The following is a 20,972-nucleotide window of genomic DNA, read 5'->3' on the forward strand; positions in this document are numbered from 1 at the left end:
CACATAGAATACATGACTATGCTTATAGTGCATAAAGAAAGAAGCAATTACCTCAAAAGCATCTGCCAAGTATAGGAACCTACAGAAAGTGACAACACAGATTTGAAAAACCACCAAATAATTTGAAGAAGTAAAAAATAGAATACAATGCAAAACAATGAAAACATAACATACAAAATAATTATACAAATTTAATACAAGAGTATTAAAAATAAAATTTTTTAATTTTTCTTTTTTTTTTAAGAGAAGGAAGTCAGGGTGAAAGAAGTCTGGCCACTGAGCCCTGAACCAGCAGATCACTGACTGACTTCTCAAATATGGCGATGGGAGGGATAGACTGATGAGAGGTGACAGGCTGCCCAAGCTGTCAACTGACTGGAGCAGTGAGTTAAACAAGCCTAACACGTGGACCTTCAGGTCGGTGTGAGCAGCAGGGTTTTAGTCTGTGGAGATGTCCACTGTGCAGAGGGTGTAGGAAGGAGCACGGGTAGATGCAGGAGAAACTGGAGAAGCTGGTTTCCTTCAGCTTAATAATATCAGCCACTGGGGATGAAGCTGCCCAACAGCTCGTGAGTGTGTGGAATGTGCGAACAGAAGCCTCCATAGAATGAGGGAGTTCTGTGTTTACCAGGAAGTGCCACCCTTGAGGGGGACAAAGCCAATTTGAGCACGTTTGGAAAGGAGTAAGTAGGAGAGGGAGAAGGCTGGAAATGAAATCATGAGATACATGATACTTGGTAAGCTCAGACGAGTTGTTTTTAAATACTTGAAGGACTGTCAGCAGGAAAAGGATTTAATTTGTCCTGGGTGAGCCCCAGGGAGATAGACTGCCCAGCAATCTGAGGCAGAACTCAACAGGTCAGATCCACAAGGGTGTGCTGCCAGGACGCCAAGGAGGAGACCCTTGGGTGGTTGGGGGTCCCCGCATCGGGGCGGGTGGATGGCCCTGCAGTCGGCCCAGAGTTCCTGGGATTCTCACTGTACTGGCGTATGCTCTGCTGAAGGCTGCAGGATGGCAGCCAGGAGGCCTGGGCTTGTTGCCACGGCTTTGCTGTTGTTCTGAGAAGACCTAGAAGAATGTGGGGGAGAGAGAAAAATACTTCAAGTTTATCATGAATTGCACTTTTGGTGTGTGTGTATGTTTACATTAGTAGCATCACACTGTATATATACTTTGCCAGTTTTTTCTCACTTATGTTTTTGGGATGTGTGCATGTTGATGTATGTAGACATAGTTTCCTTTAATGGCTACATAGTATTAACATTTTATGTTTTATTGGCTAATCGGTTTTTTGGCTAAAAAGATTGTCCTTTGTAAGGTTAGGTATTTCTTTATTAAACTTAAGGACCAGAACTTTTAAAATTCACATTACTTTAAACCTAAAAATTAGAGAAAAAGAATATCAATAATTCTTGTTATAACTGTCTCTTTGAGGTCAGCTCTGCTGGTGTTTTTCATAGATCTGTGTTTTACCTGATTATAAATTTAACACTGCATCATTTGTATTTTTTTAGGATGTTTCACAGACTTTGTACTGTTTATTTTTCATTGCTGCCTAATATTTTAAATAAATCCAACTAATTTTTTTCAACTAAATTCCTATTCTTGATACTCATTATGATTTTTTGTAGTAAAATAAAAACATTTATATTTTCATGTCCTTATTACAGAGAAGGCATTATATCAAAGGACATAAATGTGCATTCCTTAGTGTAGATTTAGTAGCTGGGAGCTTTCAGAAGGAGCCACATGGTGAATTGGAACAATCTACGCACAGAAGCTCTTTATGTTCAATTATTTATAGGAAATTTCAGCATTTTGATGGTTCATATTTTGGCGAGTTTCTCAGGATGGTTCTTCATTTTCAGGGATGTCCAGGCCGTCTGCACTGATGGCGCCTCACGCGGGGCTGCGCCTCTAAAATTTTTAAATTTTTAAATGCTTGGTAGTAACTCAGGAACATCAGTAAAGTAGTAAAAAGTAAAAACAAGATAGGAGAAAATAGCCAGAAAACTGCAAATAGAGATAAAATCATGGAAAAATAGACAAGAATGTTAAAGACAAGAAGGGTTTAGTGAAAATTTCCAAAAGGAAATGATATTTCTAAGTTTGTGTATACCTAATTACATGGCTTCAAAAAAAAAGAGCAAATACTGAGAGTATCAAAAGAAGAGACAAATTCATAGTTACAGTGGGAGATTGTGACATACCTCTCTTTTTGTCCATAGCATAAGCAGAAAAAATAAGGCTACAGAAGATCTTAAAATATAATTAACAAAATTCATTGATGGACATTATATCCCACAATTGTATGATACATGTTTTTTTCAAGCACATATGGAACATTTAGAAAATTGATTATAAATTGTGCCTTAAAGTACATGTCAACAAATATCAAAGGACTGTAATCACAGAGAAAATAGGAAAGGCACTCAAGGTACCTCCTGTAGTTTTGGCTTTGTTTTATAGCTTACTCTGGTATCAACATAAACAGCTACTTTATAATAATTTGTTAAGCTATAGAGCTATTTCTTATGTACATTTTTGTATGTGATTCATATTTCACAATATTTTTAAGTAAATCTGAATTTACAAAGTCTGCTCTCTGGCCACAGTGCATTTATGTCAGAAACCATAGAGAAACTGGTAACTTGAAAATTTCCCATCTCTTCAGAAATTAAAAAATATATTCCAAATATCACAGGGGTCAAAGAACTACCATAAAAGGAATTAGAAAACATTTTGAATTGTATGATAACAAATGCTATATAGCAAAAATTACAGGGTGAATTAGTAATATTAGCAATAAATGGATATAATTGAAAAATATTGAAAATTAATGAACTGAGCATATTAAACATCTAAAGTAGTTAAAAAGGTTATCAGAAACACAAAGAAATGTGGAGTAAGGAAATGAAAATAAATGCAAAAGTTGATGGAATGTTTTAAAATCATAAAATAAAGAAGACCAACAAAGCTAAAGTTGTGTTTGAAAAGACAGATCCTGTGGTAAGATTGATGGAGATGGAGGAGGGAGGGAGAGAGGGAGAGAGAAAAGGAGGAAGGGAAGGTGAGTAAATGGGAGGGAGAGAGAGAGAACATGGGAATGAACAGGAGAATCATTGCAGATGCTGCAGACATGAGACAGATACAGAGGAGACACTATGAACAAATCTATAAATTCCTAGAAAAGTGTATCTTTAACAAAATATGACTCAAGAAGAAATGGTAAACCAAAATAATTCTTTAAAGAAACTGAAGCAAGTGTAGAAAATCTTCCCACAAGGAAAACTATGGGCCCAGATAGCTTTATGAATGAGAGTGCCAAGCAGTCACTGAAGAAACAATTTCAGACTGCTATGGCCTGAGCTGTGTTTTCTGAAATTTCAGATGCTGAAGCCCCAGTCCCCAATGTGATGAGAGAGAACTAGGTTTAGATACGGTCATGAGGGTGAGGCCCTAAAATGGGATTATATGCTCTGGATTATGATAAATTTGTTCACCAGAGCACTCTCTCTCTTTCTCTCTCTCTCACACGCACACATGCTCTCTCCTCTCTCTCTCTCACACACACACAGTAAGAAGACTGCCACCTACAAACCAGGAACAAAGTCCTCACCTTAACCCAACCATGTTTCACCCTTATCTCAGATGTCCAGTCTCAAGAATTGTGAGAAGAAATTTCTGTTGCTTAAGCCACCCAGTCAGTTGTATTTTGTTATGGCAGCTCAAGCTGATGAAGACACAGATTTGCACAGATTATTTCAGAGAATAGAGAAGTATGTCATATCACCTCATTTAATAATCAATTTGATACCAAACCCGAAGGAAAGTATGAGAAAGGAAAACTAAAAGTCAATGTCAAGTCTTACTTTGAATACAAAATTTTTCTTTAAAAAAGGTTACCAAACCAAATCCATTAAAATACAAATAAGATACAATCAATTTAGTTTATATTCCATAATAAAATGTTGCTTAACATTTTAAAAATCAATTAATTCACAACTACATGAACCTATTAAAGGAAATAAACATATTGTTGGCAAATGGCTGCAGAGAAAACAATGACAAAATTCAAAACCCATTGATAATAAGAATTTGTACTACGCGAGGAACAGAAGTAAGCTCTCAGTATGATAAGGGATATTTACAAAAGCCTACAGCAAATACTGTATTAAGTGGTGAGGCTTTGAAAGCTTTCCCTTCAAATTTGAGAAGGTGAAAATGTCTGTTGTCAGAACATCTATTCAGTTTTTTTAGAGGATCTTAGCCCACAGTACAAAAAAGAAAGGAAAGAATAAGATTCAGTCTTGAAAGGAGACAACAAAACAAAACAACAGTCATTGTTAACAGATGATAAAATTAAGTGTATAGAAATCCAAAATATTCTGTAAGTTGATTACTAGAATTAATTAAATAGCTTAGCAAGATGGTTAGATTTAAATCAATATACAGAAATCAACTTTATTTTTATATACTGGCAACAAATAGATATAAAATAAAATAGTTCCATTTAAATCAGAACAAAAAATCAAGTGACTATGCTTAAATCAAAAGTTTTGCAAAGCCTCTGTAGGAAAAATTACAAAAAGTTATTAAACTCTTTGAAAAATAATGAAGCCTAAATTGAGTGATACACCATAAAATGTCTATACAAATAATAATGATAATAATCTAACATGTATATGAGATGCATTATTAAGATTTGCTCAATTAGTAGCGTTTGCTAGACCTAAAATCCCTGCAAGTGGGATAGATTACAAGATGTTCAGGGACTGGAAAACTGGGCATTGTAAAGATGTCTATTCTTTTCTAATTTATTTATACCTTAAATGCAAACCCAATTGGTATTTCAGCAAGGGTTTTGTTTGTTTTTATATTTGGTGGACCAAATTTATTCTAAAACTTTTGTGAAAATGTAAAGGTCAGGGAAAAAATCATTACATAATTGAAAAATAAGTTGAAAGGACTTACTGTAGCATTAACAGTATTTATTATAAACCTGAAATGTTTAGGATTATGTTGTTTGTGCAAAGATAAACAAATAGAAAAATGGAAGAAGGCAAAAAGTCAGAAGAGAATCACACACACAGAGCCATTTGATTTATGGCAGTAGCAGTACAGCAAAGGAGTGGGGGAAAATGGTCTTGTTAATAAACAGTGGTAGGAAAATTGGATATTCATACTGGAAAAAAATCAAATTGAACCCATGAATCACACCATACATGAAAATGAATTCCAAGTGGGTTAAAGATTTAAAGCTGAAAAATAAAATTAAAAGATATTTAAAAGATAATGTAACAATATCTTCATGACTTCAAGGTAGGAAATAAGTTCTTAAAGCCCACAAACAGCTAGCCATAAAAGATTAATAAATTTGTCTTCATTAAAATGATTATCTTCTGCTCATCTAAAAATATCATTAAGATAGAAAACTTCAGAGTGGAAGAAGATTTTTACAACACAAAATTCAAACAGGTGAAAAAGACTGCAGAGTAAGAAGTCGAGACAGAAACCTCCTACTAAAAACACCTAAAAGAAGAAAATTCAGCAAATACAACTAAACTTGAAAACAATCTGAAGACCACAAAACAGACCACTTCCACCTGGGGAAGAAAAGAAGAACACATACAAAAGTGTAAAATAGCTAGGGCATGATCAAGCAGGACCCAAGCCCTCTCCTCATACCAGTCTACAGGTGGAAGAAAGAGGAACAGAGCAAGAAATGTGTAAGAGCACAGGATCACTGCACATTGGCCTTGGAGATGTGCTCTGGGAGAATGAACCCGCATTGGTGATCAGTGGGGCTGGACACCAGGGAAAGGAGGAACATGCTGGGAGGCCAAGCTCCAGATGCTTGTGGAGGACAGGAATGCTCCACAGGTCCTGAGACCCAAAGCAGAGGCAGCAGTTTGCAAGACTTACCAGCAGTGGGAGGGGTACCAGAAGGGTGAGCATTGGATGGAGTTCTCTCCTCAGGAGAAAGGGCATGTGGACAGTACCTCCCTAGCCCTCCCTTAGCCAACAGCTCAGGAACTCTAGAAAGCCATAGATGCTCCATCCCCCTCACTGGCAACTCAGCCCTGAAGTGCCTCCCTGCACTCACTGCTGGTGAGCCAACCCACTTGGCCCAGGAGCAGCATCAGACTTTGTTCCAAAAAAAGCTACAGGACAAGACACCAGAAGAGAGCTAAATGAAATGGAGATCACCAATCTTCTTGATAAAGATTTCAAAATAAAAGTCATAAACATGCTCACTGATTTATAGAAAAATATTCAAGATCTCAAAGAGAACTTCAACAAAGAGTTAGAAGACCTGAAAAAGAGCCTCTCAGAGCTGAAGAATACAGTATCTGCAATGAAACATACAATTGAGGGATTTAAGAGTAGATTACTGCAGGTAGAGAGACAGTGAATGAGATGGAAATTTGAGGAGAGAAACACAATGAAGCTGAGGAAAAGAGAGAAAAAAGGATTTCTAGGAATGAAGGAAAGATAAGAGAGCAGCCAATCCAAATGAAACAATACTTGCATAATAGTGGTTCCAGAGGGAGAAGAGAGAAAATAAGGGATAGAAAGTCTCTTTGAGGAAATAATTGTCATAAATTTCCTCAATCTGGTGAAGGAAATGGACACTCAGGTCATGGAAGCACAGAGAATCCTTAACAAAAGGAACCCTTGGAAGACAACACCAAGACATACAATAATTAAAATGGCAAAGATCGAGGAAAAGAAGAGGGAATTGAAAGCTTCCAGAGAGACAAAAGAGATTATTTATAATGGAAACTCCATCAGGCTATCAACAGACTTTTCAGCAGAAACTTTACAGGCCAGAAGAGAGTAGCGTGATATATTCAATGTGGTGAAATGGAAGACCCTCCAACCAAGAATACTCTACCTGACAAGATTATCGTTTAAATTTGAAGCAAGGACTAAACAATTTCCAGATAAACAAAAGTTGAAGGAATTCATCACCACTAAGCCAGACTTACAGGATATGTTAAAGGGACTGCTGTAGATGGAGATGTCCCTAAGGCTGAAGAGCTTTCATCAGTGAAAATAAACCCACAGTATAGGTAAGGTAGTAGACCAATTAATTACCAGCAAGTAAGATATTAATACAAAAAAACAAAATTAACCATACACAAAATAAGTCAAGGAATACAAAGAAAGTGCAGATTATGACATCTAATACACAATGTGTGAAGGAGGAAGAATAAGAAGGAAAATAAAAACCTTTAGATTGTGTCTGAAATAGAGTAATCAGCACTTTAAGTTACAACTGTTATATAGTAAGGAAGCAATCCTTGAGCCTTTGGTAACCTCGAAACTAAAGCCTACAATAGATACAAAAAATATTTTAAAAAAAGAGAAATCCATTCACAACACCAAAAAAAAAAAATCAAATAACAAGAGAAGAGCATAAGAGAGGAAGAAAGGAACTATAAAAACAGCCAGAAAACAATTAAAATGGCAATGAGTACACATCTATCACTAATCACCTTAAATGTAAATGAACTGAATGCACCAAAGAAAAAACATAGAGTGGTAGAATAGATAAAGAAACAAGACCTATCTATATGCCACCTAAAAGAGACTCATTTCAGATACAAATATACAGACTTAAAGTGAAGTGATGGAAAAAGATATTACATGCAAATAATAGGGAGAAAAAACACAGGAGTAGCCATACTTATATAAGACAAAATAGATTTCAAAACAAAGAAAGTAATGAGACAAAAAAGGACATTACATAATTGTATAAGGGCCAATCCAACAAGAGGATATAACTATTATAAATATTTATGCACTCAATACAGAAGCACCTAAATATGTAAAACAAATATTAACAGAATTAAAGGGGGAATAGATTATAACAGATTCATTGTAGGGGACCTTAACAGAACACTTACATCAATAGATAGATCAACCAGACAGAAAATATATAAGGAAACAGAGGCACTGAACAACACATAAGATCAGACGGAGTTAACAGATATCTACAGAACATTCCACCCAAAAAACAGAAGGATACACATTTTTCTCAAGTGTACATAGAATGTTCCCCAGAATATAACACATAAGGACATAAAGAGCCTCAGTAAGTTCAAAAAGATTGAAATTGTATCAAGCAGCTTCTCAGACCACAGTGGTATGAAACTAGAAATAAATTACACAAAGTCTACAAACAAAGCTAAACAACATGCTTCTAAGTAATCAGTGGATCAATGAACAAATTAAAACAAAAATCAAGCAATACATGGAGACAAATGAAAACAAAAACTCAACAGCACAAAAATCTGTGGGATGAGGTGAAGGCAGTTCTAAGGGGAAAGTATGTAGCAATACAGGCTTACCTCAAAAAACCAAGAACAATCCCAAATAAACAATCTAAAATCACAATTAAAGAAACTAGGAAAAGAGGAACAAATGAAGCCCAAAGTTAGTAGAAGGAGGGACATAATAAAGATCAGAGAAGAAATAAATAAAATAAAGAAGAGTAAAACAATAGAAAAAAAATCAATGGAGTTAGAAGCTGGTTCTTTGAGGAAATAAGCAAACTAGATAAATCCCTAGCCAGACTTATTAAGAAAAAATAGTGTACACACATAAACAAAATCAGAAACAAAGAATAAATAATCACAACAGATACCACAGAAACACAAAAAATAATTACAGAATACTATGAAAAATTATATGCCAGTAAATTGGACAATGTAGAAGAAATGGACAACTTCTTAGAAAAACACCAACCTTCCAAGACTGACCCAGAAAGACTCAGAAAATCTTAACAGAGAAATTACCAGCAAATAAATTGAACTGATAATCAAAAAATTCCCAAAAAACAAAAGGCCAAGTACAGGTGGCTTCACAGCTGAATTCTAGCAAACATTTAAAGAAGACCTAATACCCATCCTTCGTTTTTTTCTTTTTTTTCTTTTCCTTTAAATACTTAATTTTAATTTTATTTTTAATAGGCAAAACAGCTACATAGTTTAAAAATCATAATGACATAAAATAGTGAAAATTTTGTTTCCTTCACTGTCCTAGATAACCACTTGAGTTAGTTTCTTGTTTATAGGAAGCATGATTTCTAGAATGTACTTCTAAAATGTTTATATTCAAAACTGTATGGTGCCCTCTGTGGTTCAGAGAGGCAATGGGAAAAATAAACAGTTGTGTGTGACTTCTGATAAGCTCCTTTTCTCTGATACATGATACCCTATCTGGCCTTGCTTTCCTTCTGAGTCTATTCATGTAAGCATTTGCTTAAATTAACTGTGTTCTGCCCTTCTCTGAGCAGATTTCACTCTCTGCTTCTGCTTTAATTTAAAATCTCTGATTCCTTCAACATTCCAAAGTGCTCCTTTTTCTTGAGAGCTGCTCCATGCTTGCCTTCATTCCTATATTTTCTCCACCCCCTTGGTTCCTGTGGGCCTGTGTTGATGAAAACAATCTTCAACTTCCTTTTGAATAGCCCAGTAGACTCTCCTCTCTCCCTACTTTCTCTATTCACCGGGGTTAGAGAGAACACTCCAAAATGTGTGGATATTACTTTTTTTAAAGGTATGATTGATATTCACTCTTATGAAGGTTTAACATGAAAAAACAATGTGGTTACTACATTTACGCCTATTACCAAGTCCCCACTCATACCCCAATGCAGTCACTGTCCATCAGTGCAGCAAGTTGCCACAGATCCACTATGTCCCTTCTCTGCGATACACTGTTCTCCCCATGATCCCCCACACCATGTGTACTAAACATAATGCCCCTCAATCCCCTTCTCCCTCCCTCCCCACCCAGCTCCCCACACTCCTCCCCTTTGGTAACCAGTAGTTCATTCTTGGAGTCTGTGAGTCTACTGCCATTTTGTTCCTTCAGTTTTGCTTCATTGTTTTACTCCACAAATGAGGGAAATCATTTGGCATTTGTCTTTCTCTGCCTGTCTTATTTCACTGAGCATAATGTCCTCCAGCTCCATCCATGTTGTTGAAAATGGTAGGATTTGTTTCTTTCTTATGGCTGAATAGTATTCCATTGTATATATGTACCTCATCTTCTTTAGTGGATATTACTTTTTGAACATCATTCAAAGAGTAAATTTGAAACATTAGTGGAGGGAAGCCACTACAGATGATACATCTCAGTATATACTACCAGTTTTCTACATCATCTTGCTTTCTCTGTTTCTGTGGAAACACTCTCAAGTGCCTCTGATTTCATTTTCTACATGGGTGCCCTTTAAGACTCAATATTGGAAAAGAAAGTGACCAGAGAGAACCAATCTGCCATTTTAATGTAACAGATGAGCAAAAACCATATTTTCTTGGAGAGTCAATGAATTGCCCAAAGTTACACAGCTAGTAAATGTCAAAGTTAAAACTGAAATTAGGTCTCCAGGTTTCTAGTTCAACACTTTCCCCCATTATTTCAAGCTACTTTAAATCTGCTACTAAATTTAAGGGCAAAAAAATCTAATGAAAATATTTTAAAGGTTTCTTTCCTTACCTGACATGGTCAGAGAAGAAGAGGAAACATCAACTGTAGATACAAGAGATGAGGATAAGATACTAGAAGATGCTTGAATGGCTGAAGCCAAAGAACACATGTGTCCAGTATGAAGATCACTGGTCACTAGTCACTTGCAATGATGCAAGTTTATTTACAAACAACTCCATGGAAACCCCAAGATTCTACAGGGTGGTGGTGGGTTGGTTGGAGAATGATGTCACAAGCAGGCAGTTTAAAGGTACAAGGTAGCCAATAGGGAGGTCAGATTCCCAACAAGAAGACAGGATTGGATGGAGGGAGTAGTAGGTGAGCTAAAACAACACATAAATGGCTGAGCTCTGTGAAGGTGGGATCCTACAAGTGTGATAGCGTCACTTCCCCCCTGGATCTTATATTAGGGAAATCATCTCAACATTTCTTATAGATGTTCATTAATATATAAAACTAATAATTATTTAAAATATATTTTATAATATATGCTGCCCATTTTAAATTATATGTACTATTAATTAATATTCCTAGGAAGGAGCAACATTTAGGTTGAACAGTTACATTTGTTCTGAAATCATATCAGTTTATCTGTTTAATGAATTTGCCCTTTTTTAGGAGCACAGGAAGGGATTAAGGAGCTCTTTTTGTAACTTGGTTCAAGAATTGGATAAATTTGTTGACTGCACCTTGTGAGGAAAGATGTGGTCCAAGAGTATTTCCTTTTAGTTTCCTCTCTTTTAATCCTATCTTCCTTGGACTGAGCTGGGCGAAACCAGGTTATACTTGCTTCTCTCTTCTGCTTTCCTTTTTTTCTTCATTATAGGCATTGTTTCTGGGACAAGCCTTGATCTGGCATTCTTCCACTCACGGATGTTACTTTCTGTCAACTTCCAGCAGCATGAGTGCTCTTTTTCAGTGCCTGATGCTTTGCAAAATGAACTCTGCCCATTAGTTGCAAATGCCTGAGAGGTGGAAGACACCGCTGATTGCAGACCTTTCCTCTTTCAGCCTTTGGTTGAAATTCTTTTGCCCATAGTTTGTTATCTCTGGCTCCTTGTAAATACCCATCCTTCTTAAAGTATTCCAAAAAGTAAAAGAGTAGGGAATACTTCCAAACTCATTCTAGAGGCCAGCATCACTCTAATACCAAAACCAGAAAAAGACACAAGAAAAGAAAATTATAGACCATATGCTGATGAACATAGATGCAAAAATCATCAACAAAATATTATCAAAATTCAAAAATACACCAAAATGATCATCAATCATCACCAAGTGGGATTTATTTCAGGGATGCAAGAATGGTACAATACTCATAAATCAATCAATATCATACACCACATTAATAAAAAGAAGGAGAAAAACCACATGATCATCTCTATAGATGCTGAAAAGGCATTTCACAAAATTCATCATCCATTCATGATAAAAACTCTCAGCAAAATGGGTATAGAGAAAACTTACTTTAACATAATAAAAGTCACATATGACAAACCCACAGCCATCATCATACTTAATAATGAAAAGTTGAAGCTTTTCCTCTAAGACTGGGAACAAGACAAGGATGCCCACTCTCACCACTATTATTCAACACAGTACTAGAGGTCCTAGCCCTGGCAATCAGACAACACAAAGAGATAACAGACATACAAATTGGTACGGAAGAAATTAAACTGTTGCTATTTGCATATGACATGATACTATACATAGAAAACCCTTTAAACTCCACCAAAAAGCTATTAGAATTAGTAACTGAATTCTGCAAAGTTGCACAATACAAAATTAATACAAGAAATGTTGCATTCCTATATACAAACAATAAACTAGCAGAAAGAAAAATCAGGAAAACAACTACATTTACAATTGCATCAAAAAAGAATAAAATACAAAGAATAAACCTAACCAAAGAGATGAAAGACCTACACTCTGAGAACTATAAGACACTCATGAGAGAATTAAAGAAGACGTCAATAAATGGAAATCAATCCTGTGCTCATGGATAGGAGGAATTAATATTGTCAGAATGGTCCTCCTGCCTAAGCAGTTTGCAGATTCAATGCAATCCCTATCAAAATACCAACAGCATTTTTCAGTGAACTAGAACAAATACTTCTAAAATTCACATGATCCACAAAAGACCCCAAGTAGCCAAAGCAATCTCGAGAAAGAACAAAGCTGGGGGGATTACGGTCCTGACTTCAAGCTCTACTACAAAGTAACAGTAATTAAAACAACATGGTGCTGGCACAAGAACAGACTCATAGATCAATGGAACAGAATAGAGAGCCCAGATAAAAACTCATGCATATATGGTCAATTAATATACGATAATGGAGCCATGAATATACAATGGGGAAAAGACAGCCTCTTCAACAACTAGTGTTGGGAAAACTGGAGTTACATGCAACAGAATGAAACTGGATTACCACCTAACTCCATATACAAATGTTAACTCAAAATGGATGAAAGACCTGAATATAAGACATGAAAACATAAAAGTTTTAAAAGGAAACATAGGCAAAAATTTTTTAGCATAAGTATGAACAATTTTTTCCTGGAGATATCTCCCTGGGCAAGAGAAACAAAATAAAAAATGATCAAATGGGACTACATCAAATGAAAAGGCTTCTGTACAGCAAAGGACACCATCAGCAAAACAAAAAGGCAACCTACATTTTGGGAGAATATGTTTGTAAATAGTTTATCTGATAAGGCATTAAAATCCAAAATATATAAAGAGCTCATATGCCTCAACAACAAAAAAACAAATAACCTAATTAAAGAATGGATAAAGGACCTGAACAAACATTTCAGCAAAGAAGAAATACTGATGGTCAACAGGCACATGAAGAGATGCTCCACATCACTAATTATCAGGGAAATGCAAATCAAAACCACAGGAGATATCACATAACACCAGTTAGAATGACCACTATCCAAAAGACAAGAAGTAACAAGTGTTGGTGAGGATGTGGAGAAATGAGAACTCTCCTACACTGTTGGTGGGAATGTCAATTGGTGCAGCCACTGTGGAAAGCAGTATGGAGGTTCCTCAAAAAATGAAAAACAGAAATACCATTAGACCTAGTACTTCTGCTGCTAGGAATTCACCTGAATAAAACAAAATCCCTGATTCATAAAGCTATTTGCATCCCTGTTTATTGCTGCACCATTTACAACAGCCAAAATATGGAAGCAATGTAAGTTTCCATCAGTAGATGAATGGGTAAAAAAGATGTGGTACATATACACAATGGAATACTATTCAGCCTTTAAAAGAAAAGGAACATTTGCAACAAACATGGATGCATCTAGAGGGTATTACGCTCAGTGAAATAAGCCAGGTAGAAAAAGACAAACACCATACAATTTGACTTATTTTTGGAGTATAAAAACAGAAGGAACAAAACAGCAATAGACTCATAGATATCGAGAAGTGACTAACGGTTATGAAGTGGGAGGAGGATAAAGGAGCACGATAATTCTCAATCACAATATAAGTTGGCCATGGGGACACTAGTACAGCATGGAGAATATAGTGAATGATTTCGTAACATCTTTCTACACTAATAGATAGTAACTGCACTAGAAGGAGGAGAGGATTTAATAATACGGGTAACTGTTGAGCCTGTGTTGTACATGTGAAACCAACATAAGATTATATATCAGTGACACTTCAATTTAAAAAAATGAAATAGGAAAGGATAGCACCAGATAGCTATTGCTTTTGCCTTCTCCATGGGCACACAGACACACACACACACACACACACGCACACAAAGATACAAAGGTCTAGAATCCTACACTGCAATACGAAAGGGATAAATAAAACTAAGAGATAAATGACACTCCTCAAAAGAAAAAAATCCAAATGGACAATAAATATATGCAAGGGAGTTCAATCAAATTAAAAAGTTTGGAAATGACAAATACATCTCAATGAGCTACAACTATTCTGCCCTACTGGCAAAATGTTAAAGTCTTTAATACTAAAGAATTTGCAATCTCTGGGACCCTTCATATGTTTGGAGTATAAAATAAAATACCACATTTAAAAGCAGTTTACTATTACCTACTCAAGTTAAAAATACTATATTTTATGATGCAGAAATTCTACTTATATACCCTAGGGAAACTAATGAAACCATGTATCAAAAGACATATACAAGAATGTTCATTGGCAATATCCTCAGTGCCACATGCTAAAATTAAATATCTATCAACAGTATAATGGATTACAAAATGTATTGTGAAATATCATACAGCAGTAAAAATAAATGAACTGGAGCTATTCAATGAATTTGTAAACATAATATTGAGCAAGAGAAGAAAAAAATGAAGGTTCCATTTATTGATGAGGGTTTTAACAACATGTTTGCTTAGTAATCATTCATTAAATATGTGTGTAACTATTGAAGGCCCTTTTCTGAAAGTGTGTTTCATTGTGCAATAAAAAATATTAAAAGAATGAAAGAGAGAGAGGAAGGAAAGAAAAGAAGAGAGGACAGAAGAAAAACAGGAAAAGTGAAGAAATGAAGAAACCAGATTCAATAATTCCTATGATCACAGAATAATATCAAGTTTTTACAGTACATAGGAAAATATATTCCAGAACTTACATAAAGGTAATTATAATTCAAAATGCCATTTTAGGAGCAAGATACTTTTACAAATACCTACGTTTCAATATTTACTGCTGACAAATATTTAGTTTTCTTTTGCTATTAAGCTGAAGCAAAATCTAAAAGGTATTTGATGAATCCTTGAAACACAAATATAAATATTTATTGATTCAAATAAATGTTTGGCACTCAGTGTATACTGTGTGCAGAATTGTACTAGATTCTGGGGGTAAAGAGAGGTAAAACATAGACCCTTTCCTCGAGCACTTTATGGTCTGTTGGAGGAAATGGGCAAGAAAAATGATAACAATAATAGTATATTTTGAAATGGGGTAGTTATTGGACCATTGATAATAACTCAAAAAATTGTTAGAGGGAAAAAGGTGCCTGGTAAGAACTTGTTTCTTGAAGACTTAACTCTTTAATCTTGATAGGTTAAATGTGAGGGATGGATAACAGGAACTTCCCCATATTCTTATCATATGCAAATATTATTTTATTTATGTAACATACAACATCTCAATTATTGTAAGGCAGTCTTAAGAAAACCTAAGGTCAAAGAGAAAAATTAAACTATCAAGACCAAGGTAACATAACTAGTAAATAGTGAACACAACAATTAAATGCATGTCTGTCCAACACCAAAGTCCACACACAGTCATACAAGTCAGAAAATGAAACTATGTAGTTAGCACCTCATTAATTTTTGGTCTATCAAAGCTAGAAAACAAATGACAAAAAAATTTTGTGTATACACACACACACCAATAATTTCACAAGAAGAACACCCAAGAATTTACATAATAGCATATTTACAAATTAAAAGGAATATGAAACTTTTGCTTCTGTTAATGGTAGAGTAACATGGAATCATTTTCCCTCAAAAAAAAACTAAAAAAACAGATTTAATATCTTAAAAATATTTTGAATATTTCATAAGTACTAAACAATTAACAGAACGTAAGTGAAGACCAGCCCAAGATTCAAAGATGTAATTCTGTCCCTTGTATTATCTTCACCCAAAAAGTCCTTGGCAGCCCTGAAGAGGCAGGAAATCAGCTGAACTGCTCTTCTGGTGACACAAATACAGACAATAGTTAGAATCCAGAGCTCAGAAAAGGTGGACATTTTGATACACCAATTCCCACTTAAGACTGGAACTCAAAGAGCTGCACTCTAGGAGTTGCATTTGAATCAAGCCAGTTCTATAGGGGAATGCTTCATATCTTCAAGTCCTTTCCGCATTGCAGAATATATCATAGAGTGGATTGGGATTAAAGTGGTCATGGATTGCTAACATTCCCATTTTCTTTTGCCAGGAAAAAGCTAAGAAAATCCTCTTTGGGGGAAGATATCAATCACAAATACTTTCTATATTTTTTTCAAACCCAATGACAAGTATAAAATTGAAGATAACCAAACATGTGTGAAGACACAAAACTATTTGAAAGGTACTATTTTTATACTCTCTAGACCTAAAAGGAGAATTCAGTGGAAAAACAGCACCAAAGTAGATCATAAGTCTTGCTGGTAGTTTGATTTGTCCTGAGTTCAGTTACCATTGTCAAAGAAAACCATGAAGAATATCATCGAAGGGCTCCAGAAAGAACATCTAGTAGCTTCAAATAGTAAATATAATGGTCTAAGTTTCTCAATTATATATGAACTCTGAATCTTGGAATATGTCATATATCATATGTTTCGGTTTCCAAGTAAAATCAAGCTTCAGTTGAGAATTTACAGGTATCCAAATGTAACAAGTTTTCCTTTACATTTAAAAGAAACTACAGAGAAATAAAAAGTCTACAGCTGTATATGGGTGAAATCAATGACTACTGGACAAAAGTTTAAGAGAATCCTATTTTCCTCCTCACTTTATAAGATAATAAGATAGATATACTTAGCATGGAATTTATTTATAGTGATGATTCTATATCAATATTACTTCTTACTTCATTAAATTGTAATTTATTTCACTTTATGTTATAAATGAGTTTACTTATCTATGATCTATGGAAAAAGCACACAGAAATCAATGTAACATAAGGCAAAACTCCTTATTAATCTCCATGGCAAGGGAAAGAGAGAGAGAGAGAGAGAGAGAGAGAGAGAGAGAGAGAGAGAGAGAGAGAGAGGAGGAAGGGAAACAAGGAGGACGTTTGGATAGTTTGTTCTCTCAAAGTGACTAATTGAGTAAAAAAAAACGCTACCCCTCATACAAGAGACTGACCCAAACAATACCACCTTCTGTTAATTCAGCTCATTCAAATTATGTGGCAATTAACCAATCACATTTTTACAAATCACTGATTTTTTTTCTAGTTAACAAATGCCAATCAGAAATATCACCGATTATACAGAGTCCTTAATTTCTTAAATTTCTCATGTCATTCCACCCTTTTGACAATTAACTTCCTTCCAACTCAAAGCTCTTTGTTTATAATAGTCTGTTGTTTTGTCCCATTACAAAAGCTTCTATGTCACCTTATTTTCATGCACAGCTCAAAGTCAGGCTTTTCACCTAGGATATATCTTAAACAGTCTAAACTCTTTGGAAAGAGTATTATGGTATAATTAGAATAAGGTATATTATCAACACAGAAATAATTAGTAACAATCCCAAGTGGAAAGGATTTGGAGAACAGTTTTATCATCAAAACATGAGAAATTTTCCATATAGACCTAAAATAATAAAATATAATTTCATGACCTCATATTTACCTCAAATTGATCGATTTTCATTCTGGTGTAGAATTTCCCTTCAATGGGGTCAACATTTAAAGAAATGAAACAAGATCTAAAGAGTTTACTAATTATTTCTCTTTTTTCCTAAAAAACGTTAAACAGTAATTATTTGTCTAACATAATGAAGTATACAGAATTCTTTGTCTACTCATGAAGCTTATATAATTCGCAACATAGAAGTCAAGTTCATTCATGTTGAATAATGCCTACTGCTAGGCTATATTGTAGGTTTCATTTATTCATAATATGAAATTGTTTAAGAAAAGTTTTAAAAATAATAATTCCACTTCCTGTTGTTTTTAAGCATTTCCACTTTTTTTTTAACAGCAGGAGTGTTTAATTTTGAACTTTGTAGAGATGTAGCAGCTCAAAGATCCTGAGCTCAAAAACAAGGAAATCTACTACGACTTCATTTTGCTGCAAGCTGTACATATATTCTTTGAATTTATTACTGTTGTCCATTATTAAAACCAGACTTCCTTGGAGCATTTGCTCAGAAACAATCTCTGTAACGTTATTTAACACATAAGCATCTTTCAAAAGCTGAATTCTATACTTCAACAACTTTAAATATTTATCCTTTTTTTAATCAAAAATAAATTCCCAAGAACAAATACTGAGTAAACAAATTTGAAAAAAAGAAAAATACAGTACTTTGCTTTCATTATGGATAGAACTTTCTGGAGAAAACTGCAGTAATGAAAAGAATATTAATTTGTCAGTGTTACTTTAAGAAATGAGACAAAGCAATAGACTAAATTCCATAGAAACTGAAAAAATAGACTAAATTCCATAGAAACTGAAAAAGCTAAAGAAAAGAAATATCTGGTTGTCTGTTTCTCATACAACACTAGGTATATTTAAATCATTACCTGAACAAATGCCATACAAGTAGCAAATCTTTGCAATTTAATTACCTTTTGTATCACATGGAGGATGAAATTAATTTTTTTAAACCCTATAGAAATTTTATGAATAAAATAGTTTGCCTAATTACCATCCCCTTGGAACTGGGGACAGTGGAAGGTGGTAGGAGCAAATGAACAAGTGTCTTACTTCTGTTGAAATTTACTTTTATTTAATGTAGGTAATAAAGTTTATAAAGCTCCAATATATAAGAAGGATTTGTTTTACAAAATTAAAACAGGTGTGGGGTTTCTGGAGTTTTATATATACACTCATTACACATGGAAAAATATAACAGATGATATTAAATATCACGTCTAACCCCACTACCAAGGAAGATTCATTCACATTTTGGAGAACATGACTCCAAACATTTCTCAATACATATAAATGCATTTTGTAATGGGCTTAATCTAAATGCTGCATTTTAATCTACCTAGTTCACTTAAAAACATTTTATAGAGAGCTTTTCTTGTCAATAAACATAAAGTATCATATTATAATATGACTGTGTATAAATATACAATATCATTTTGAGTAATCAGAGTTTTCTAGCATATCAATAGATCATTATTGGACCAATTCAAGAATATTTAGATTGTCACCAATTAAAATGTTGTTATTCCAATATTTAAATCATCTTTGTCCATTTGCCCAGTCATTTCCTGAGAATAAGTTTTGGCAACTAAAGTTGCTGGACCACAATGTGTACAAAAGTTAAATTTTGATATGGGTTGTCAGAAAAGTTGTGCTAATTTATACTTCCTGCAGCTCTGGAAAGTGCACAGGTTGCTTTATCTTTGCTAATAGCAGCTCTCTAAATTATATATCTTAATATTTTTTTTCTAAACTAAGAGTCGAAATGTTTTTATTCATTTGATTGGTTTTCTTTTGTAGAAAGGTCAACCATTTTTCCATAAACACTGCCCGTCTGCATTTCTTCTTCTGAAGTCTTAAAATGAATTTTTTGAGACACATTTTGCCTAGGCAGTTCTGAAATTTAAAAGTCCTACAGAAGTGGTACACAAACATGGCCTTGATAGAATGACACAACCATACACTAGTGAAACATATGGCTAGACCATAGTTGCATCTGATTGCCCTATAAACTCTGTTTTGACTTAGTTACTTACAAATTAGGTTATTTCATTCACACTTCACCGCTAACTTGACAGGCAATTTTTAAAGAGAAGAAATGTGTGACTCTATTTTCAACTTTTTAAAAAAGTGTTTCACAACTGAAGGCATCCCCCTCAGTACCTCTATAGAGGTTTTTGACTGCATTTTCCTTTACAATGCCATAGAGCTAGCTCATGTATGCTCCCCACTTCACAAGTGATATTAATAGCCAAATCGACACAGAATTCCCAAAGCCAAAGTGACATCTTTTCATTCATCTTAACTGGAGTCAGAGACACCAAGAAAGCAGGTATTATTGCCATGCCAGCTAGTGATCTTCAGCACTGCTCACCCTCACCAAGCCACGTGCGCCTCTAGGGACTTCTAATGGCCCTACTTCTTCCACTGCACAAATGTTCTCTTGCTTCAAGACCTGTAATAACACTACACCAGACAAAGTCCTGACAGCTTCTAGATGTCTTCTACTTAACCAATACCTTGAAATTTTCTATCTTTCAAAGAGTCGCAAATATTCAGTTAGTGTTTGTGAACTACTAACATCATCTGTGTTAGTTTCAACTATTTAAAAATAATGCTGCCTCATTTGAGGAAGGACAAAAAGAGACAGCAGCCTTGTGAAAGCAGAGCCCTGCACAGCTTCTGTTATTAACCTCCTTCCTCCTAACCAGACAGAAGAAGCAAGACTTTTAGCCTCTTCTCCAGGTTTCAAAAATTACTGCTTCTGGAAACCCTTTGAAAACCAGAACTCACAGAGGAAAATCCCATTCACCTGCCTTGTTTGTGCTGTTACCTTAAGGCTGTAACCCTGAGTTCAATCACCTCCTGGGGCTTCTTTGTTATAGGAGGGAAAGAATATGTCGATTTGTCTTCTCCCTTTCCAAAATTCCATTGTAACTGTTAGGAAGGAAGAAACTCGGCTCCATGTCACAGGGAAGTCAGATAGAGTGACACAAGAAACCAAGTCAAGAAAGCAAAGTTTTAATGTACTCTGCATGGAGTAACAGAGAGGGCCTGCCTAAGATAGGACAGGTCGGAATGCTCATTCTGAGGCT

General features: G+C 34.9%; 1 long non-coding RNA gene across 2 annotated transcripts in view; it reads right to left on the bottom strand.

Annotated features, from left to right (window-relative positions):
* Positions 1-275: 275 nt before the first annotated feature.
* LOC140848221 (uncharacterized) overlaps positions 276-20,972 on the bottom strand; it is a 133,412-nt gene continuing 112,715 nt past the window's right edge. For both annotated transcript variants that reach the window (XR_012128782.1, XR_012128783.1), the window contains exon 3: positions 276-1,069. This is a non-coding gene — a long non-coding RNA (uncharacterized lncRNA). The remainder of the gene's footprint in view (positions 1,070-20,972) is intronic.

Source organism: Manis javanica, chromosome 3, assembly GCF_040802235.1.
Source record: "Manis javanica isolate MJ-LG chromosome 3, MJ_LKY, whole genome shotgun sequence".
In the NCBI taxonomy this organism is placed as follows: Eukaryota; Metazoa; Chordata; class Mammalia; order Pholidota; family Manidae; genus Manis; species Manis javanica.